This window comes from Pipistrellus hanaki (assembly GCF_964339955.1).
Source record: "Pipistrellus hanaki genome assembly, chromosome: 5".
In the NCBI taxonomy this organism is placed as follows: domain Eukaryota; kingdom Metazoa; phylum Chordata; class Mammalia; order Chiroptera; family Vespertilionidae; genus Pipistrellus; species Pipistrellus hanaki.
The window spans coordinates 4,026,927-4,045,280 of record NC_140507.1 but is presented as its reverse complement, the minus strand read 5'-3'; the positions used below and the strand labels follow the sequence as shown (position 1 = coordinate 4,045,280).

General features: G+C 43.2%; 1 protein-coding gene across 3 annotated transcripts in view; it reads left to right on the top strand.

Annotated features, from left to right (window-relative positions):
- The first annotated feature begins 2,114 nt into the window (after window positions 1-2,114).
- Window positions 2,115-18,354, top strand: part of CREBRF (CREB3 regulatory factor) — a 46,916-nt gene continuing 30,676 nt past the window's right edge. The window contains exon 1 of one of the 3 annotated variants that reach the window (XM_084886173.1): window positions 2,115-2,258. The gene's annotated coding sequence lies outside the window, so the exon portion shown is untranslated. Of the gene's footprint in view, window positions 2,259-3,141; window positions 3,470-18,354 lie in introns of those variants that run through there. The other 2 variants (XM_084886174.1, XM_084886175.1) reach the window with 2 other exon arrangements.

Below are 18,354 nucleotides of genomic sequence, written 5' to 3'. Positions count from 1 at the left end.
AGCCAGTGCTATTCCAGAGTCCCAACTTCCTGCCAACTTTGACTGTGGCACAATCTGGCAGGATAAAACCCAGAGAAACACAAATCAATGAGCAGTCAGCGATTTCATTCACTTCAGAGCAGGATACAGTCATTAACAAACCTTGATGGAAAGGTCTCTGTTAGCCAAAACTCTGTCCTTTCCAAGACAACGGGAGATGCAAAGGCGGGAATCTACTGTAATTCACTGGTAAGCCCATTCACTGTGTAGAGCCTTGTGCTAGAAGCACCGAGCGGCTCCTTGACCCAAGGAGCTGTTGCCCAGTAGAGACAGTGAAAATGTCTGTGTCCAGAGGGCAGTGTAACAGTGGAAGAGCTAACCATCTGTGGAGAGTTTTTCCAAAAATAGTATTCACTGGAGAGAATAGTATGTGAGGTATTCCAAGGAGATTTAATGCATGAATCTCATTGAATGAGTAAGATAACCTGGCTCAAATTTTCCAAGCTAGTTTTTCAATTGGGATTCAATTGAAACTAGGTGACGTGGAAAATTAGAATGTATATGTAAGACTTAAAATACTACTTCCTGGGCAGTAGTGAAAATACTTATTCTCTCACTGGGTATTGAGAATCTGTGGCATGTTGAAGGATACAAAGGTGAGATTCACTTTCCTTTCAGGTTTCTGCATATACCTCCCTATTGTGTACAAAAGCAATATTTTAGTGGCTGTTAACTGATAAATCTAGAGCTATCCTTACTCGCTATTTAGCCTACAGTAGGTCTTCTAAATGATGTCCTTGAAACAATCTAGTAATACTAGCATTTATTAGTTGCTCGATATATGCAAAGCACTGTGGTAAGTGCTTTATATTATGTTTTTCACTCAATTCTCACTTCAATCCCATGAGATACTTACATGGAAGCCTCACAGACACCAAGTATTTTTGCTGGTTCACACATGGGAGAACAAGGATTCAAATCCCAGGTTGTTATTCAGCCAGTATTTAATGACTGCACACCTGCCAGGCAAGAAAGGTAGAGGATAAACTACACAGCTAATCCTGCCCTTTTGAAGCTTGTGACCTGTGGAAGTCTCTGATTCCAAAGTCCGTAGTTTTGACGTCGACCTTATACTACTTCTCTAGATCTGTGCAAAGATGAGCCACATTTCAAAGCAATTACTCCTAGGAGAAAACTGACATCCTAGGAGAAAATTGGCCAAGCCTTTCTGCTCCCTAATCCAATATTCCCTATGCTTAAGGTCAGATTTCTGGTCTGTGCTCAAAATGCATAGTCTGAGACCTTAAGAAGTCCAAAGAGCAGTCTGGAAGCACAAGCTGTGATAGCTGGATCATTTACTAGCTGCCTGACCTTAAGCAAATAACTTAATCCCTCTGAGTTTTTATTTCTCCATCTGAAAGTTGATATATTACCAGTACATGTGCTTGTAAGGATAACTAGATAAGGTGATAAGCCCACCCCATAGGACACGTTCAATAATAAAGGATCACTGTTGTTGTTATAGGATTAGGGAGCCCAAGAAGACCTCAAGCCACTATGTTATGAAGACTTGAAATTGTGTATAGTTCTCTCTCTCTGTCAAAGGTGCACGCAATCTGATCCCTGGGTCTGGGACAGCCTTACACAATGAATAGTAGTTGAATGACTGAACGAACGAACTGAAGGCAAGGTCAGTCTCTCAGTGACTTAAGTTCAGATGGACAGGGCATTTATAAAACAAAGTCCATACAGTCCCCCTTTAAATGAATGCCCACTGTTCCCGCGGACCCCTTCAAGTTTCAGAGAACTTAAACTGTAAAATGGGCATGCCGACACTTGAGGCCCACCCGCGTAGTGTGCGATCAGAGAAAACACTGGACGCGAAAGCTTTGCAAAGGAATATCCACAAGGTGAGTGTGGCGGGTAGCGGCGACGGCCCCGCCCACGCCGCCCCGGCCCGCGCCGAGCTCCCGCTCCGCCCCCTCTTCCTGGTTTCTCCCGGCAACCCGCCCCTCCGGCGTCATGTGACAGGGGTGCCCTGCCAGGCCGCGCTCCGGATTGGCCGGGCTGCAGGACGCCTCGTGATTGGCCCGGAGCTGGCGGGCCCCCGCCTCCCGCCACCGCCTCCTCGCCGCGGCCCACGTGAGGGGGGCGAGTCACGCGATTTCCGGGAACCCGTCAGGAAGGACATAAACAAAACAAACCCGAGGCAGCATGGAGAGGGGCCGCGGCCCCTGCAGCGGGACCGGACCCAGTCCCTGAGCCGCCCGCACCCACAGGTGAGCACCGCTGCCGGCCGCCCGGGCCCCGCAGGGGCCTGGACTGAAGGACGAGCCGGGCGGGGGGCGGAGGAGGGCCGCCGGCCTAGGGAGCAGCGGCGCCGGAGCTGCGGGCCGGGCCGGCGCGGGGCGGGGGCCGGGACCAGGGCCGAGTCCGGGGCGCGCGGGCCGCGGGCTGCCGCCTGCCGGTCACGGGGGCTCCGGCCCCCTCCCCCACCCCCGGCCCGGGACGGTTATGTAAAAGCGCGGGGCGGCGGTGGAAGGGACCCCCAGGCGGGAGGCAGGCTAGGTCAGGGGTGGGCAGCGCCGGGCGTACGCCCTGCCGGGCCGCCCGGCTCTTCGCTGCCGCCTCGGAGCCCGGGGTCGTGGCTGCCGGCAACCGGCCTGTCAGAGAAGCGAGCGGGTGGGAGGGGCCGGGGAAGGGAGGGGAGGCGAGGCTGGCGGGGGAGGAGGAGAGAGAGAGGGGGGCGTGTGAGGAAGGGCCGGGGCTGCGAAGGTGTAACCGGGCTGGCAGTGGACGGGGAGGCGCGGGCTGGGAACGGGGGGTTCAGGCAGGGGTGTCTCGGGGGTAGCCGCTCCCCCTTCCCGTCCCCGCCCCAGCGCCAGGCTAGAGGGGCCTCCCTCCGGGGATTTGTTTATATGTCTTCTCACAGCAGCTTGAAGCGGCGCGGGGGCCGAGCCCGCAGCGCGGAGTGGCAGGCCGTGCCGGCCAATGGGGCAGGCGGACGGAGGCAGCCTGGCCAATGGGTGTGGGAGGGGCGGGGCAGAGGCCCCCCCCACCCCCAGTTGGTTAGGCTGTGCCGGGAGTGGGCCGGGCGGTGCGGCCATGTTAGATGGGAGGGGACCGGCGGTGGTGGGTCACTGAGAGGGGAGGAGACGGGGCAAAGGGCGAGGGAGCCGGGCCGGGGGCGTTTCGGGTGTCCGAAGGCGAGTCCGCTTGGGCCGGGAAATAGCTCAGGGGAGCCTGACCCTGACCCGCCGCCCTCCCCACCCGAGCGGAGGAGGCAGGGAAGTACCGCGGGCAGCCCAGCCGTCCCTGGGGTGGTTCCTGGGACTCGATGGAGCTCAGTCTCCGGATTCTCCCTCTTTCTCGGCCCTACGCTTCCCGACAAACCCAGCCGCCAAACCCCGCAATTGCCCTCCTCTAACCCAGGAAAGCAAACCTTTGGCTGTTTCTGAGCGGACTTGAGCGTTAAGACTACCTTAAGAAGGTACATGGCTATCTAGCGGTCTGAATTTCTGCACCAGGCCTCTCAGAGGCAGCAGCGAGGAGGAAGTTCTGCTTTTCTAGGTTTTGCAGAGAAGACTAGGTTAGGACAAGCAAGGAAAGTTAAGGGCGGGATTTCCATTCCCCCCCGACTGTCCCCCATCAGAAAACCCTCTAAAGACGAGGCCCTCCGGTGTTCGCTCCTCCTCACAGTGGTAGCTCATGTAAATGACCCTCATGAGAAAACTGAGCCTTGAGAAAAGTGTTTATGTTTGAAGGTTCTTTAGGATTTTGTCTTGTGAATGAACACAGGCGAGAAATAGGATCAAGATCTGACTTTTTCTTTTAAAAAGGCAGAATTAAGACGTCTATATAAATCTTGTGATCTGTGGTAAACTGGTTGGCTTATACTTTTAAATATTTTCCCTCTTGCCTTTTAATACAAAATAGTCAGGAAAAACACCCCCCCCCTCCACCCCCCAAAAAAGGTGGAGGGGGAAATGGCATGTGTAATTATTGATAGAAAATCACTAATTTTAATTTTTCTCGTGGTTATTTTGGCATCATGTTGCCCTTGTGAAATGCTTAATTTGGCTTTATGTTAACATCAGCTTAGGAGCTGTGACTGCATTGGTGTTGTCAAGGGTACCAGGCTGTTGATGCTTCTTTGGTTAAGCACTTAGGGGTGGTGGGAACACACCTTAGATATATCATATTGTGAATAGCAGGGACTATTCAAGAGTTGACTGTATTTATTTAGGAATTTGCATTATCTCCTATTTTTTTTAACTGGAGAACAATAATAATTGGTGAATAAATGATTTATTGATGTCTATTAATTTGACATGATTGACTCTGTTAAGAAATTGTGAAAATATAAGCTGATTATTTGATAGACTTCAGTTCTTAAATACAACAGCAAGTAAAAAATATTAGCTTGTTTTTTCTCTTATTCTAAGAACGGCAAGTATATCCAGCAGGAGTCATTTGGGTGTAATTCTTTGATATGGCTGAGACAGCAGCGTTGACATTTTTAGGCTATTAAGCATAAAAGAGACTAAATCCAGAAGAAGAGATTTCTTCACTTATGATCCCAGTCTCCGTCATAACATGTGAAAACAGACTTTTAAAAGACTGTGTCCTACTTAGTTTACCTAGTTCATGGTGGGTGGGTTCTTGGACGTCATGGTACTGAGTAAAGGAGTAACTAATATGGTTCCTGGTGGTGCTTAACTGAGTACACGTGACACAAAAGTACATTGAACTTGTATGTTGATTCTACGAACACGGCACAGATCTTAAAAGATTAAGAGAACTAAATTCACTGTTTGCCTTTAAAGTTTAGTTTTTAGTTAAGATGGACAGTGTGACTTTGAATGAATTAGTAGAGATGGTTACATGTGGGTTTCTATTTGGATGTTTTGGGCAAGAATTCTTTTCACTGTATTCAGTGGTTCATCCACTGGGGTAGATAAGCTCTTAGACTAGACATATATTAGATCATTGGTTCTGCTGATTCTAATATAAGAGATCAACAGACTTTTCTGTACATGGTCAAGCAGTAAATATTTAGGCTTTGTGGGCCATATCGTTTCCGTAACAAAGACTTAACTCTGCAAACTGTAGCATGAAAACAGCCATAGACAGTATGTTTGGGGCTCTATTCCAATAAAACTTTTGTTTGTAAGAACAGCCTGTGGTCAAATGCTGTAGTATGTCAACCCGTGTTCCAAGACATCAGTCAGTCATTGGGTTTTGAGAACTTCGATGGTCAGAACATGACTTGCACTAATATTTATTTGAGCACGTGCATAATGTACATATCTTAAAGCACAAGCCCTGAAGAGGTTTTAGAATTAGAGCACATGGCAATATTGTGTTCTCTGTTTTTATTCCCTTTGCAAATAGTTTTCATGACAAAACATTTAAAGCAAATGTTGGAATATTAGGTTATAATTAAGAAATGCATACTGATTGAAAAAACTTTGTCTTTAAGGTAGGATATCTAAGAATCTTAATATATTCAAGCGTATGGTCCTATTGAGTTTTAAAAGTGCATTTAGCATTTCATTCCTTACAAAACCATGTATAGCTGTTTTAACCATGTGTACACCATAAGCGCCTACAGACGCAAGTGGCGGACCTTTTTTAATTCAAAATATCGTGGCAGTTACTTGGTTGAGTGTTGTTAGTCACATGACTAGTCAACACACTTGGCTCATATAAATGTCATAAAGTTAATTTGGAAGCCACATTGATTGTGCCAGAGCCTGAGATGTTTGAAGGGTAGGGTACTTTTCCAAACAGAACCTTAAAAAGACACAGGTTGCTCCTTTCCCCTCCTTTGGAAAATGAAGCAGAGATATACCATAACCTAAAAATAATAATTACACAGGCAATACTTTGTCATGGGTAGCTTTCGGCTTTGTTTTGATGTGCTATTTTGCCAGTTTTGTTGTCGTGAACTGGATTTCAAGTGCAAGCCTGAGAGTTTAGAAAGGAGACTATAATGACTTATTCATTAAAACTGTTTCATCATGTGGCCTTTCACCTTGTTTCTAGTTTTAGTTAACCTGTTGGCTGGGGGACCATGAGGAACTTAATGAATTTGTAATGGTAGGGATTAATGGTGATCTCTAGCTCACAGATATTGGACAATTGCTTGTTGTTGTACTTGGAATATGCTAATACTCGGGGCTGCTTATACTTCAGTCTGATTGAAACCCCCTCTGCAATATGGATTCGCTTTTCTCTTAGCTTTTACTGCCTCTCAGCACTAATCTTTTTAGCATTTGCCCCACTTGACAGTATTTCTCTACCCATTTAACGTGGGCTTAAGGTCAGAGTCAGTCAGCTTCTTGTTCTATATCCCCACGCTTACCACTGTGCCTCACGCTTTTTAGTGCTTCTGAGCAGTTGAAATAGATGATGCTAAAACTGCTTATCTGGAAGGTAGCAAAGTCGATCTGCTATTAGCAGAGATGTTGGACTTTTCTTGGTTAGAAGGGAGGAACTAATCACCATCTGCTCAAATAAAAAAAATAAAAAAACGTTCTTTTAAAAAATTGGCTCTTCTAAGAAGGTTTACGTAGAAGCTATTTTGATGATATCTGAAAATCCCTTGAATTCTTTTGCTAACTTTTTTCAGTGTAATTGTGTTAGTTAGACTTGTTGAATACTCCTTCCAGGCACAAAAAAAACCCTTGTCTTTTGTGCTTTGGATTTGTCTTTAGCTCTTGGCACACTGGTTCTCCAGGTGTTTGGCAAATGTGAACAGAATCTTATTTCTTAGAGGTTTGGGGTTATTGCTCACCTATACATCAGAGACTCCTGTGGGTTAGCGCTGTAAACCATTCTTGCTAATAATCCCGTTTCAGCGCTGTGGGGCGGGCTGCAGTTTGCTGCAGGTACTTCAGCGGTTACTTTGTGGCACTGCCCATCCATCTCCAGCCAAGCCTCGTGTGCCTTTTCTCCAGTTCATGGCCTTCCTTCTAAAACCTGGTGTTTGGGAGCTGTCCTCCCTACACAGCTTTCTAAATTAGTCACCTCCCCGCTAATTCACAGCAGCTCTGCTCTTCCAGTCACCCTGTCCTTTTAGCTCCAAAACCACCGTCCCCTCTTTCGTTACAAAGTCAAGTTGTTGCTTATTTATCTTCGGGAGTTGTTGGCTGTAGGTTTCCCAGAAAGCTTTGTGAGCTTGCTGACTTCTTGTCTTGCTCCAGTTTTCTTCAGGCTCTTGTACGTTTATTTTCTTCAGGAAGATCTTCTGTCGGTAAGAGTTTAAGGAGCTCCTGTTATTTATAGAGGAATTCCTTCTTTGACTGCTATGTGCCATTCCTGAGGCAGTTTGCTTTGCTCTCCATTATGTGTGCCACTCACTGAGAATTTCAAGCATTACAGAAATCAGACTTTCAGAAGGTAGGGCAGATGTGCTCTTGTTCAAACAATTCACCGTAGAATCCCTTCCAACAGCGAGGCTTCTAGCATTCTACTTGAGTTGGGTAAGGTGAGGAACTCGACAGGTTTGGAACTGCTTTTCAGTAAGGGTTTTGTTCTTACTATTGAATCTTCTATTGGAGCTGCCTGCGGACTAGCAGAGGAGACAGACAGTATGACATTTGGAACAACATATTCTGGAAATGAAGAGGAGGGACTGCGAACTCTGCATGGGAAAGCTGGGGAAGCTCCCCAGGAAAGGCAGCGTAGGAATGGGGTTAAGATCCGGGAAGGAAGCACCTAGTGAAGGCCAGGGGTTTGAACGGTGTGCAGGATGTGTGGGATGGGGTTAGGAACGAGGGGGCTTCCCCTAAGGCAGGGGCGGAGGTGGGAAGCAGACGGAAGAGGAGGCGACTGCTCTATGCGATTTCGGAGAGAAGAACTTTCTTGCCTTCCCCCTTTCCTCTCATCCTCCTGAGCCTGCTGTCAGGTCTCTGGTCTCGTCTCTGTAGCTCTGACTTTGGTTGGCTGGTCTCTTTTTTCCTAGTTTTTAGTTTTACTTTCAGTCTCTCATCAAGTTCTGATGCACCTCCCTCCCTTCTCAGTTGTAATCTGTCAGTGTCAACATACTTTGCATTCTGACCCAGTGCATTTCTTGCCTCCCTTTCCCCTCCTTGTTTGACTTTTCATTTTGCTTTATTTAAAAAAAAAAAAAAATTCTTTCACACTGTCTGCTTATATTACATATGAACAGCAATATATATCTGAGTTGACACCCTCTTGGGAAATCTTGTAAGTTCAGCTTGTCTTTGATACCTATCCAAGTACAATACTAATTATCCATCTCTATGAATTAATTTCCTTTGGTGAAGCATTTTCCTTTGTGTTCAGAGATACCATTTCTCAGAGGCTGCAGTACAGAATATGACTACTTATATGCTGTTTCCTACTTATTTTGCACCATAAAATTGTTACTGTGATTAGATCCAATTCAAAGTTCACCTTTTCCCTAGCTTTCCCAAACTTTCCTAGGTTGAGATGGTAGTACTATTGTCTGTAGTTTTGAAGTATTTTCTAACTCTCTTAAAAATCAGCTTTATAGAAGTATAATTTACATAAAATAAAATTCACCCAACTTTTAGTTTTGACAAATGTATGCAGCCATCTAACCACCTCTGTAGTCATGATGGAACATTTCCATCACCACAGAAAGTCCCCTCATGCAGCGTGCCCCCTTCTCCCCGACCCCAAGTACTGATTTACTGTCTATCTCTATCATTTTGTCTTTTCTGGAATTTCACATAAAGGCAGTTACAGAGTTGTTGTTTGTTGAGTCTGGCTGCTTTTAATTAACAGGATGTTTGTGAGATTTATTCATGTTGTTTTGAGTATCAGTTGAGTACTTATTGTATGGATGTGCCACAATTTGTCTATCCCTTTACCAGTCAATGGATGTTTGGGTTGCTTCCAGATTGTAGGCTAATGTGAATAAAGCTGCGGTAAACATTCATGTGTGGTTTTTTAAATACCTCTTTTAACATTAACTGCCTTTTATTTGGAGGTCAAGAGTGAACTCCCTGGAGTTAGTAGCTATAATCACAAAGGGGCTTTTTGCTAGCTCTGGTTTTGAGAATCTATAAGCTTAAATTCCCCGTTTGTAAAATGGGACTGGGTGGAGATCGGAGAGCACCGGCCAGTTAAAGGAATAACTGACTTCAGTGCAAGAGATTCAGTTCAAGTGATCTTGCCAGGACTATGTACCCAGTGTTATCACATCTAATTTCTTTCTCCCTAAGACAGTGGCATTTGATAGTAGGATTTAGAAATTTTATATGAAATTTCCAGTTTAAGTACTGGAAGTTAAAATTTAATGTTTTAGAAGTATTAATGTGTAACTCGAACAAAAATCCATATGTAAGCATTGATTTATGGCTGCAAGACAGTTTGAGACTTTTGCTTTAAATCTTCAGCTAATTTTGTCTTTTAAAGTGCGCATACTTCTAGTAGAATGAACTTGAACTTGTTAGGATTGTGTTACCTTTGTTTTATAGATTAGCATCATAATTTGCTGGTTGTCTAAACTTCCAAGTTGAAAACTAATGAATTTCTCTAAGTGAATTCTGTTCTTTCCTTAGATTGGAGGGCGGGATCAGGTTCTTGTTACACTTTGTACTTCTCTGATAGCTGGTGATTCTATTCCAAGATAAGTTTTCCCAGCATTTGGGATAGTCAGCTGCTTTTGTTTGATTTTCTCAGAACCCTGTTGAGACAAATACGGTATACATTAAACTGTGTGTGTGTGTGTGTGTGTGTGTGTGTGTGTGTGTGTGTGTATTAGAAACTGTGTAAGCTGTTATGATATAAAGATAAATTTTGTGTAAGTGCATTCTCTCGAGTTGCCCAGAATCTCTAGTGAAGCCAGTATAACTATAAAAAAAGATTAATTGTTTGAACAGTAATAACAGTAATCTTTCCGGAGAAGCTCTTTCCCCTTGTAATGTATCTGCCAGTTCCTTATTGTGTATAGAGATGACTAGTTTGCAGCTTTATGAATTAATTACTCTGCGAACCCAAAGATCTTTTGCTGATTAAACCAGCATAATTGACATTCACCCATTTAAAGCTGGGTGTTATGACCTGTACTGCCTGCATATCCCTTATTCACCCTCGTTCCAGGTGGTTGGGTTTTTGTGATAAAGTTTGGAATTTAAATATTATATATTTTATTGATTTTTTTACAGAGAGGAAGGGAGAGAGATAGAGAGCTAGAAACGCCGATGAGACAGAAACATCGACCAGTTGCCTCTTGCACACCCTCTACCGGGGACATGCCCGAAACCCATGTACATGCCCTTGACCAGAATCGAACCTGGGACCTTTCAGTCCGCAGACCGACGCTCTACCACTGAGCCAAACCGGCTTTGGCAAAGTTTGGAATTTAGATAACCTGAGATTCTGAGTTGCGTTTGGATTTATATTGTCAGTAGCAGCAACATTCCAGAACACCTTATTCCAAGGAAGGATTCTGAGAAGAAAAAACAGCCACCATTTATTGAGTGGTTTTTTGTTTTTTTTTGTGCCAGGGCTAGATACTTTACACAACATCATGAATCACAATATCGCTACAAAGAAAGAAGTGGAATTCTTGTATTTACAAATAAAAGAAGGCAAGCAAGAATCAGGAATGAAGCTCCAAATATTCAATTACAAAGGAGAACCTTCTATCATGAATCTAGAGTTTTCTTCTCATTCAACAAGCCTTTTAGGAGCATTGAAGTCAAAGAGGCAGCCAGCTTTTCTCAGGGTTGAAAGAAATGACTTTAAAACTCTCTTAGTAATCTCTCTGTGTCCCTAGCCCATAACCTCTGTATCAGCTTTTCTATAGTCTTGGCTGGGAATAGCCCAGTGGTTGGCAAACTCATTAGTCAACAGAGCCAAATATCAACAGTACAATGATTGAAATTTCTTTTGAGAGCCTAATTTTTTAAACTTTTTCTAATGCCACTTCTTCAAAATAGACTTGCCCAGGCCTTGGTATTTTGTGGAAGAGCCACACTTAAGGGGCCAAAGAGCCGTGTGTGGCTCGCGAGCCGTGGTTTGCTGACCACTGGTATAGCCCATTTCGCAGAATAGGGGGGAATTTCAAAATTGTCTCTAGTCTATATTCATGCTACTTTTGAAAAGTTCAAATCTAAGAAAGGTGACAGTACATCTTGTGGAAGATCCCAGATCCTTGCTAACATGAGTACCGAGGTTGTTAGGTATGTCCAGGTTGTCCTGTGGTGGATATTTCCACAGAATCTTGCTGTATGGCTCAAATGAGTTCCCACCTGCGCCATTGTCTTCCTGTGCTGCTCACTGTCATTGCATTATTCGCTTTTTACATTTTGTAGATTTCTGCAAAACGGCTCCTCAAACAAAATGATTCTTTAAAGCTCCAGTCTTCAGCTGAATTGACTATTTTGTTTTAATTTTAAAAATTTGTGGGGGGTAGGGGGCGGGGAGGAAGAGTTGGGGAGGGATAGAGTGTAACTTGTGGATTCCATAAATTTTAATCCTCCTCTTTCCTCTGCCCTCTCCTCCCTATACAAAAATTACCCCAGGTCTTTAAAGTTGAAATTCAAATAGCACTCTCCCTGGAAATTTAAAAGAAAACTAAGGGGTACAATTTAAAATATGTTTACTGTATGATACTGAAATGTTTGAAGCCTCAAATTAACAAGCTACTTATAAGATACTTCAGAGCACATAAAAGATGTTCAGCAAATATATATTGAATGACTGACTTATTTGCAGTGTCTTTGTATATGAAGATCATCGAACCTCATCTATTAATAGAAGGACCTGTGATCTTAGGGACTTCCTATTTGTTGTCAGTCAGCTTTTGTCTGGGCAAGGCATTGCTTTTGGCATTGGAGTGGAACATGCATGAAACATAATGGCTGTCAAAGATTTTACAATCTGGTAGAGGAAGAAGAGGGAAAACATAAAAAAAAAAAAAAAAAAAGGCAGCATGAAAGGCCAGAGTCTCGTTGTTAGAAATCCTTAGTGAAGTGGGATTGTAAGACCTCAAGGATTTGTTGGAAATTGTAAGATCAAGTGAATATTAGTGTTAAATTGATAGAAGAGTAGTAGAAGATGGGGTTGGGAAGATATTTCATTGTGTCTGAGTATCTTGAACATTATCCAAGATGATGTTTGAGAGTTGCTGAAAACATGAGCACAGTGCTAACATGATGTGTTAGTTTAGGAAGAATAAATTTTATGATGGGACATAACTGAAACAAGGGGGAGGCCAGAGGCAGGAAGAGAGATATATAGGTCAAATATTGGGTTAGTAAATATAAAATGAGGAGGCAAGTAAGCATTGAGAAAGTGTGAAGGGCCAAGGGAAACATACATGTACCCTTGCTACAAGAGAGCTGGCATGATTTAACAAAGCGAGTGGGGAGGAGGAAGACCCAAGTCAAGGCTGAGATCCATGTTGCATGCCTGGATGGCTGAGAATGATGGAATGTTTGGGGAGGTAGCATGTTGTGTCTGAGGTATGTGATGTGAATGAACATGGAAATACATGGATCTCAGATGGCAGGGTTTGTGTATTTGGATGTTTAACTATTTTTAAAAATACGTTTTTATTTTTCGAGAGAGAGGGGAAGGGAGAGGGAAAAAGAGATAGATGACAGAGAAACATTGAGTGGCTGCCTTCTGCAGGCCCCCTACCAAGGATTGAGCCCGCAACCCAGGCATGTGCCCTGACCGGAATGGATCTTGTGACCGGTTCATGGGTCAACGCTCAACCACTGGGCCATACCAGCCAGACTGCACTTGGGTGTTTAAGATGAAGGTGTAGATTTGGGTGTCCTCTAGATAGGATCTTTGAGACACTGAGCGTAGAGATGGTCTCTCTGATGATAGGCTTGCACAGAGGCATCCATTTACTGACTGACCTTGGGCAAATCTCTTATCCTTGCTGAACTTTTTTATTAATATGAAAATAGTTAGATGGTGGGAGATGGTAATGATGCTAATACTTACTCTACTTCACCAAATATGAAATGACATAGCAATGTGCCTTAGTAATCTATAAACAGCTACACAAATAACTATTTGTGAATATTTTATTGCCAGTGGTAACCAAGTGTGGCTGGGGTTATAAATGCATTCTTTGGTTCTGTCTAAAACTGTCCAATGCTTTTATTCTTGTACTCTGATCAACTTAATTGACAGGTATCATGGCGTCAGAAAGCCCCTGATATCTTACAGTGAATAGTCTTCAGAATAAAATTAGCTCTTCCAGAAGCCCTGCTTTCATGGTCTTTCCCGAAGCATTTTAACCAAGCTTCCATATGTTACTTCTGTAGCCCAGAGGTTAACATTGGGCAAAGCCTTTGGATAGGAATCGAATACAATCCTGAGAGGTCTTGTGTCTTCCTCCAAAACCGCATTCCAAGGAGAGATCGTTTTTGAGATTTAGTGTCTTAGCTCCTTAGGATTTTCAGTAAAATTACTTTAACTACTAAGTTTTTGTGGCAAAACCAAGCCTCATATTTTTTAAACTCTCGCAACCTGAGGATAAAAGGAGACTGACCCAGAGACAGAGTCCACTAGGTAGTATGGTGGAAGGCTCACATTGCTCACATCGTAAGTGCTCGTTGGCTAGGAAAATGCTTTTCCTCACCCAATCTGAGGGGAAAGCTATGCCTTCTTTCTTCCTTCCCTCTTTCCCCCACTTTCCCCCCTTAAAGACCAGCAGCAGCAGGATTGGGGAAATAAGTAATGCAGGTCTTGTGCTAATAATTCCTGACATCTTGCTTGAACTTTACTTGCCTGCTTTATAAAATTTGGCGTTTAGAAGACTGCTGTTGAAATATTTTTTAAAATTGATTTCAGAGAGGAAGGAAAAGGGAGAAGAGAGAAATAGAAACATCAATGTTGAGAATCATTTATCAGCTGCCTCCTGCAGGCCCCACGCCCCCTACTGGAGATCGATTCTGCAATCTGGGGATGTGCTCTTGATTGGAATGGAACCTGGGACCCTTCAGTCCGCAAGCCAATGGTCAACCCACTGAGCAAAACCAGCCAGGGCATAGTCACAGGATTTGTATTATGTAATACAGGGAGAGCCAGGCCCCACCTTCCCTCCAGTGTGCTCCTTGCGGAAGCAGCCCCCGCTTCCGCAGGGGTTTAGAGATTTGGGGATCTCTGCTGCTGATCCATCAAACAGGAGTAGCTTGATTTAGTAAACACGGGAAGGATTGTTTGGTTCAACTTTTGCTGAATCGTTTTCCAAAGGAAAGGAATTATTGAATGGGACGGGACATACAGAGTTTAGCAGAATGGATGGACTGTGTGGTTGATGGGCCCTGGTCTGTTAAAGAGCTTGGGCAAATGAATAATTGTCCTTCTTGTCAAACAAGGGAATCTCATGGGGTGTGCATATTGTGGAAATGTTTAGATTACCAAGTCATTGGTTCTTCCTTTGTCCCCCTCTCTCCCGCTCTCCCTCCCCTTTCTTCCCTTTCTTTCAACTTTTCTTGGGGATTAAGCTTCAAATGATTTATTTAAATTGGGGTCAGAACAGTTACCATCTCTCAGAATTGTGAATCTGGCACAGTTTAAAGACAATAAAGAAAGAACCCAAGAACTCTGTCGACATGAAAGAAATGATGAGCATGAACCAGCAAAGATTACGAAAGATCAAAATAAACCATGGTATATGAATTATATAACATTGCAAATGTGTCGGCATTTCTTACCTCAAAAAAATGTTATCCCTGGCTGGTGTGGCTCGGTTGGGCATCATTCTGTGCACCGAAAAGTTGCTGGTTAGCTTCCTAGTCAGGGTACATGCCCAGGTTGTGGGCTTGATCCCCGTTCGGGGGCACACAGGAAGCAACCAATCGATCAATGGTTCATTTGGTAATATAAACAAATTCTTCCATTTAAACCATTTTTTAAGTGAACAGTTAAGTACATTGACAATCTTGTGTAACTTATCACCACTGTCTATTTCTAGAACATTATCATCCTAAACAGCCTCTGGTAACCTCTATTCTATTTCCTATCTCTCTGAGTTTGCCTCTTCTGGTACCTCATATAATTGGAATCATATTATATTTGTCCTTTTGTGTCTGGTTTATTTTACTTAGCATAATATTTTCAAGGTTCATCCATGATGTAGTATGTATCAGCACTCCATCCCTTTTTATGGGCATGGTTGTGTCTGTACCTGTTTGAATTCCTACTTTCATTTCCTTTGGGTGTATATCCAGATGTGGACTTAGTTCATGCGGAGCTGCTGAACTGTTTCCCAGCCGCACCATTTTACATTCCCACCAGCAGCTCACACATGGTTTCCGATTTTTCCATGTCCTCACCAACACTTGTTATTTTCTTTCTTTCTTTTTCTTTTTTTAAATTAATTTATTTTTTGATAATAGCCATTCTAATGGGTGTGGCAAAAATTTTGACCGCCTACTCTGATGAATGCTGGATGACTCGGAGTGCTTTTGCCATCGTGAGGATCCAGTTACCTCCAGTTTCTAAAGGGAACAGTGGCCTACACCAGTGCCCTCCGAGAGGGGAGCCGCAGGGAGATGTTGGCCATCCTAGACAGTATCTGCTTGTTCACAAGACATTTTCGTTTACAAAGAGGTTGGTGCCTACCTTTTTCCTCTCTGTGGCTCAGGGATCAGCGGAAGCTCTCAGACTCAGAAGGGCAATGGCTTAGGAGCTCTCGGATATGTGTGAGCTTCTGGGGCATAGCAGGCAGCTTTCGGGGGACTTTTAAAGACGGGATTAGTGGTTTGAGCAGTCCCAGGGAAGAGCTTGTTTTCCCCCTAAGAAGTCCTTTGAATTTACGTAAAACCTTACTTTACCTTTTGCCTTACCTGATGTAGTAAGCCTCAAGATATTTTCAAATGGAGAATCAAAAAACCCTAGAGTAGGACCTGGTGGGAAAGGGCTATTAGGAAAAAGATGGAAACTCTGGGTGTCTTCACGTGGTACCATTGCTGCTCATAAAGCAATCATTTCCCCTTTCATTGCTCCAGAGTATTCTTGCACCGAGGAGCTGCTGTTGCATAGTTTTGAATGAGTCCTGGTATAGAAAATCTGTTGGTAAACATTATTTCTGATGGGTCACAGGCTTCTTTAAGTCTTTCCCCCTAGTTAATTTTTTCAGAAACACTAGTCTTGAGTTCAGCTTGAGGGTAGAGTAGAGGATTTTATGATCAAATAAGTTTGGGACATGGCATCTGTTCTGTTTATCTATTGGTGATTTATAACGAGCATTAGCAACACCCTAGAATTTCCAGGAAGTCCTGCATAAAGGCAATATAACAGATTTGTTTAGTATGGTATTTTCCAATACCACCCTTCTGGTGAATAAACATCTGCCATTCCTTGGAACAATTATTCCTTAGGTCACACGGTAAGACTGTTATTTTTCATGGGCTTTAATATTAAGCCTTGAGTAGAATAGAGATTTTCTTGAGCCCAACAACGTGTAAAGGCATCCAGAAAAGCAAGTTACTGCACCTTCCCCTCGGTGTCACTGCCATCTCAGCATTAATGTACCCTTATCTCTGGCTCCCTGGTATAGGCTAGTTTTGTGTCGTTATGGAAAACGCAGTGTGATGGTAACTACTACAGAAGCTTTCTTCTGTGTAATGGTGATTGCAGTAGAAGCCTTTTTGTTTTTGTTTTTGTTTTTTTGTCCCCTTTCACTTTTGTTCTTCATGTTTCTCAGTACATATTTGGAAGGTACCAAGCATTCCTGGGAAATGGGTGCAAAACTTTGGGGGTGAGGATGCTTTGTTGTGAAGTTGGGTCATTAGTTTTAGAGACTGTAAGAGTTTATCACTGAAAAGAGGTTCTACTGCTTGGGGTAGAGTTGGCCTTTCCCTCTCATCCTGTTTGCCGCTGAGAGACTGGGAGAGAGGCCACTAAGGACCTTGATATATCCCAGGTGAATGAGCTCAACCTTTACATAGTGGATGCCCTCTGGGAACGGGTCTCTCTAATACATTCAGCCTTGCTTGCATAGCTATCACAGATGTTGAGTTTCTGAGCTGGATTAGCTGTGGGACAAAAGAAATAATTGGCGTAATATACCTATTAGAAATAATCATCTTTTAGAATTATTTTATTACTGTATCCTAATTTAATATCTCATTTAATTCTCATAACATCCCTATTACATGTTAAAGGAGAATAATTATAATTCCTCAGTCCGCAAGCTAAGACAAAAAAATTTAAACTCTAAATTCCTAAGTCTGTTTAGTTTTAAGTATGGGATCAAAACTGGGATCCAGGTCTCCTATTTCCCAAATAGATGGTCTTTTTGCTAACTGCATTGACTGAAGTTTTCTTTGAGGCCAAGTGTTTAAGTACAATTTTAAATAAATACTTAGTATTTGTATGAAGGTATTATGGCATAGAAAATTCAGTAGCCAGAGAGATGAAAAAAATGAGGCTTAGAAAGATTTGTATAGTTTGCAAGTGAAAGCTGCAACTACATTTAGCCCCTTTTTAATCCAGTGTTTCCCTGATAAACTGAGCTTTTGATAGATGTTGTCTTTAGTAGATGCCAATAAATATATGTTGAATACAACTCAATCTCTTAAGTCTTCGACCCTTGCTAGGAAGGCTAAGTTTCAGGTTTCCCGGAGTATCAGACTTTTCTCTCAGATCCAGGTTGTAGACCAGGATTACACTGGCCCACTTTGTGGAATGCATCACTTGAATCATATGCCTTTTGGGGGTCTAAGTAATAGTTCTAGATTATGCACATGACCTTCTCACAGGAATTGGGGGGAAGAGTTAGGACTGAGAATACATATCAGCAACAGGACCAACCATGAAGCCACAAGAGGAGAAGCTGGGCCAGAACTGGCCTTTGGCAGGAGCAGGGATCAGTCATTCCACTTAGAATCTTAGACTGCAGCTCTGGATGAAGATGCACAACTAACTGACTTCGTAGGCCCAGGCTGGGCACTTGATGGTGTTTCTTAGGCTAGAACAAATGGCTCAGAATGACGGCCCACCAGAGGGGAGAGGCCAATGAAGAGCCAGGAAATACAAATGGCAGTCAGTGTCATTAACCTAATTAAGAGGAGCAGTGATTGATGCCTATCTCTTATTTATTCAGCAAGATATCTTTGAAATAATGTACCACTCTAACCTTTAGTTTAGAGAGTATATTAACTATAGAGGGCAGCTCAGCTTAACACACTGCAGACCAGTAGTTTTATTGCTAGCTTTACCCAGTGGCCAGATAACTTTCTATTGAACGAGTACAAAAAACATTTTACATAAATGTTAAAGGGACACTTTAAAATTAAATACCCATTGCTTTTTGAAGTTATTTATTACATGTTCTTACAAGCTAATATCTTTTTAAAGAATTCTCTTGATCCGTCGGCAATGTGTTAAGTTGACTCTCAGTCT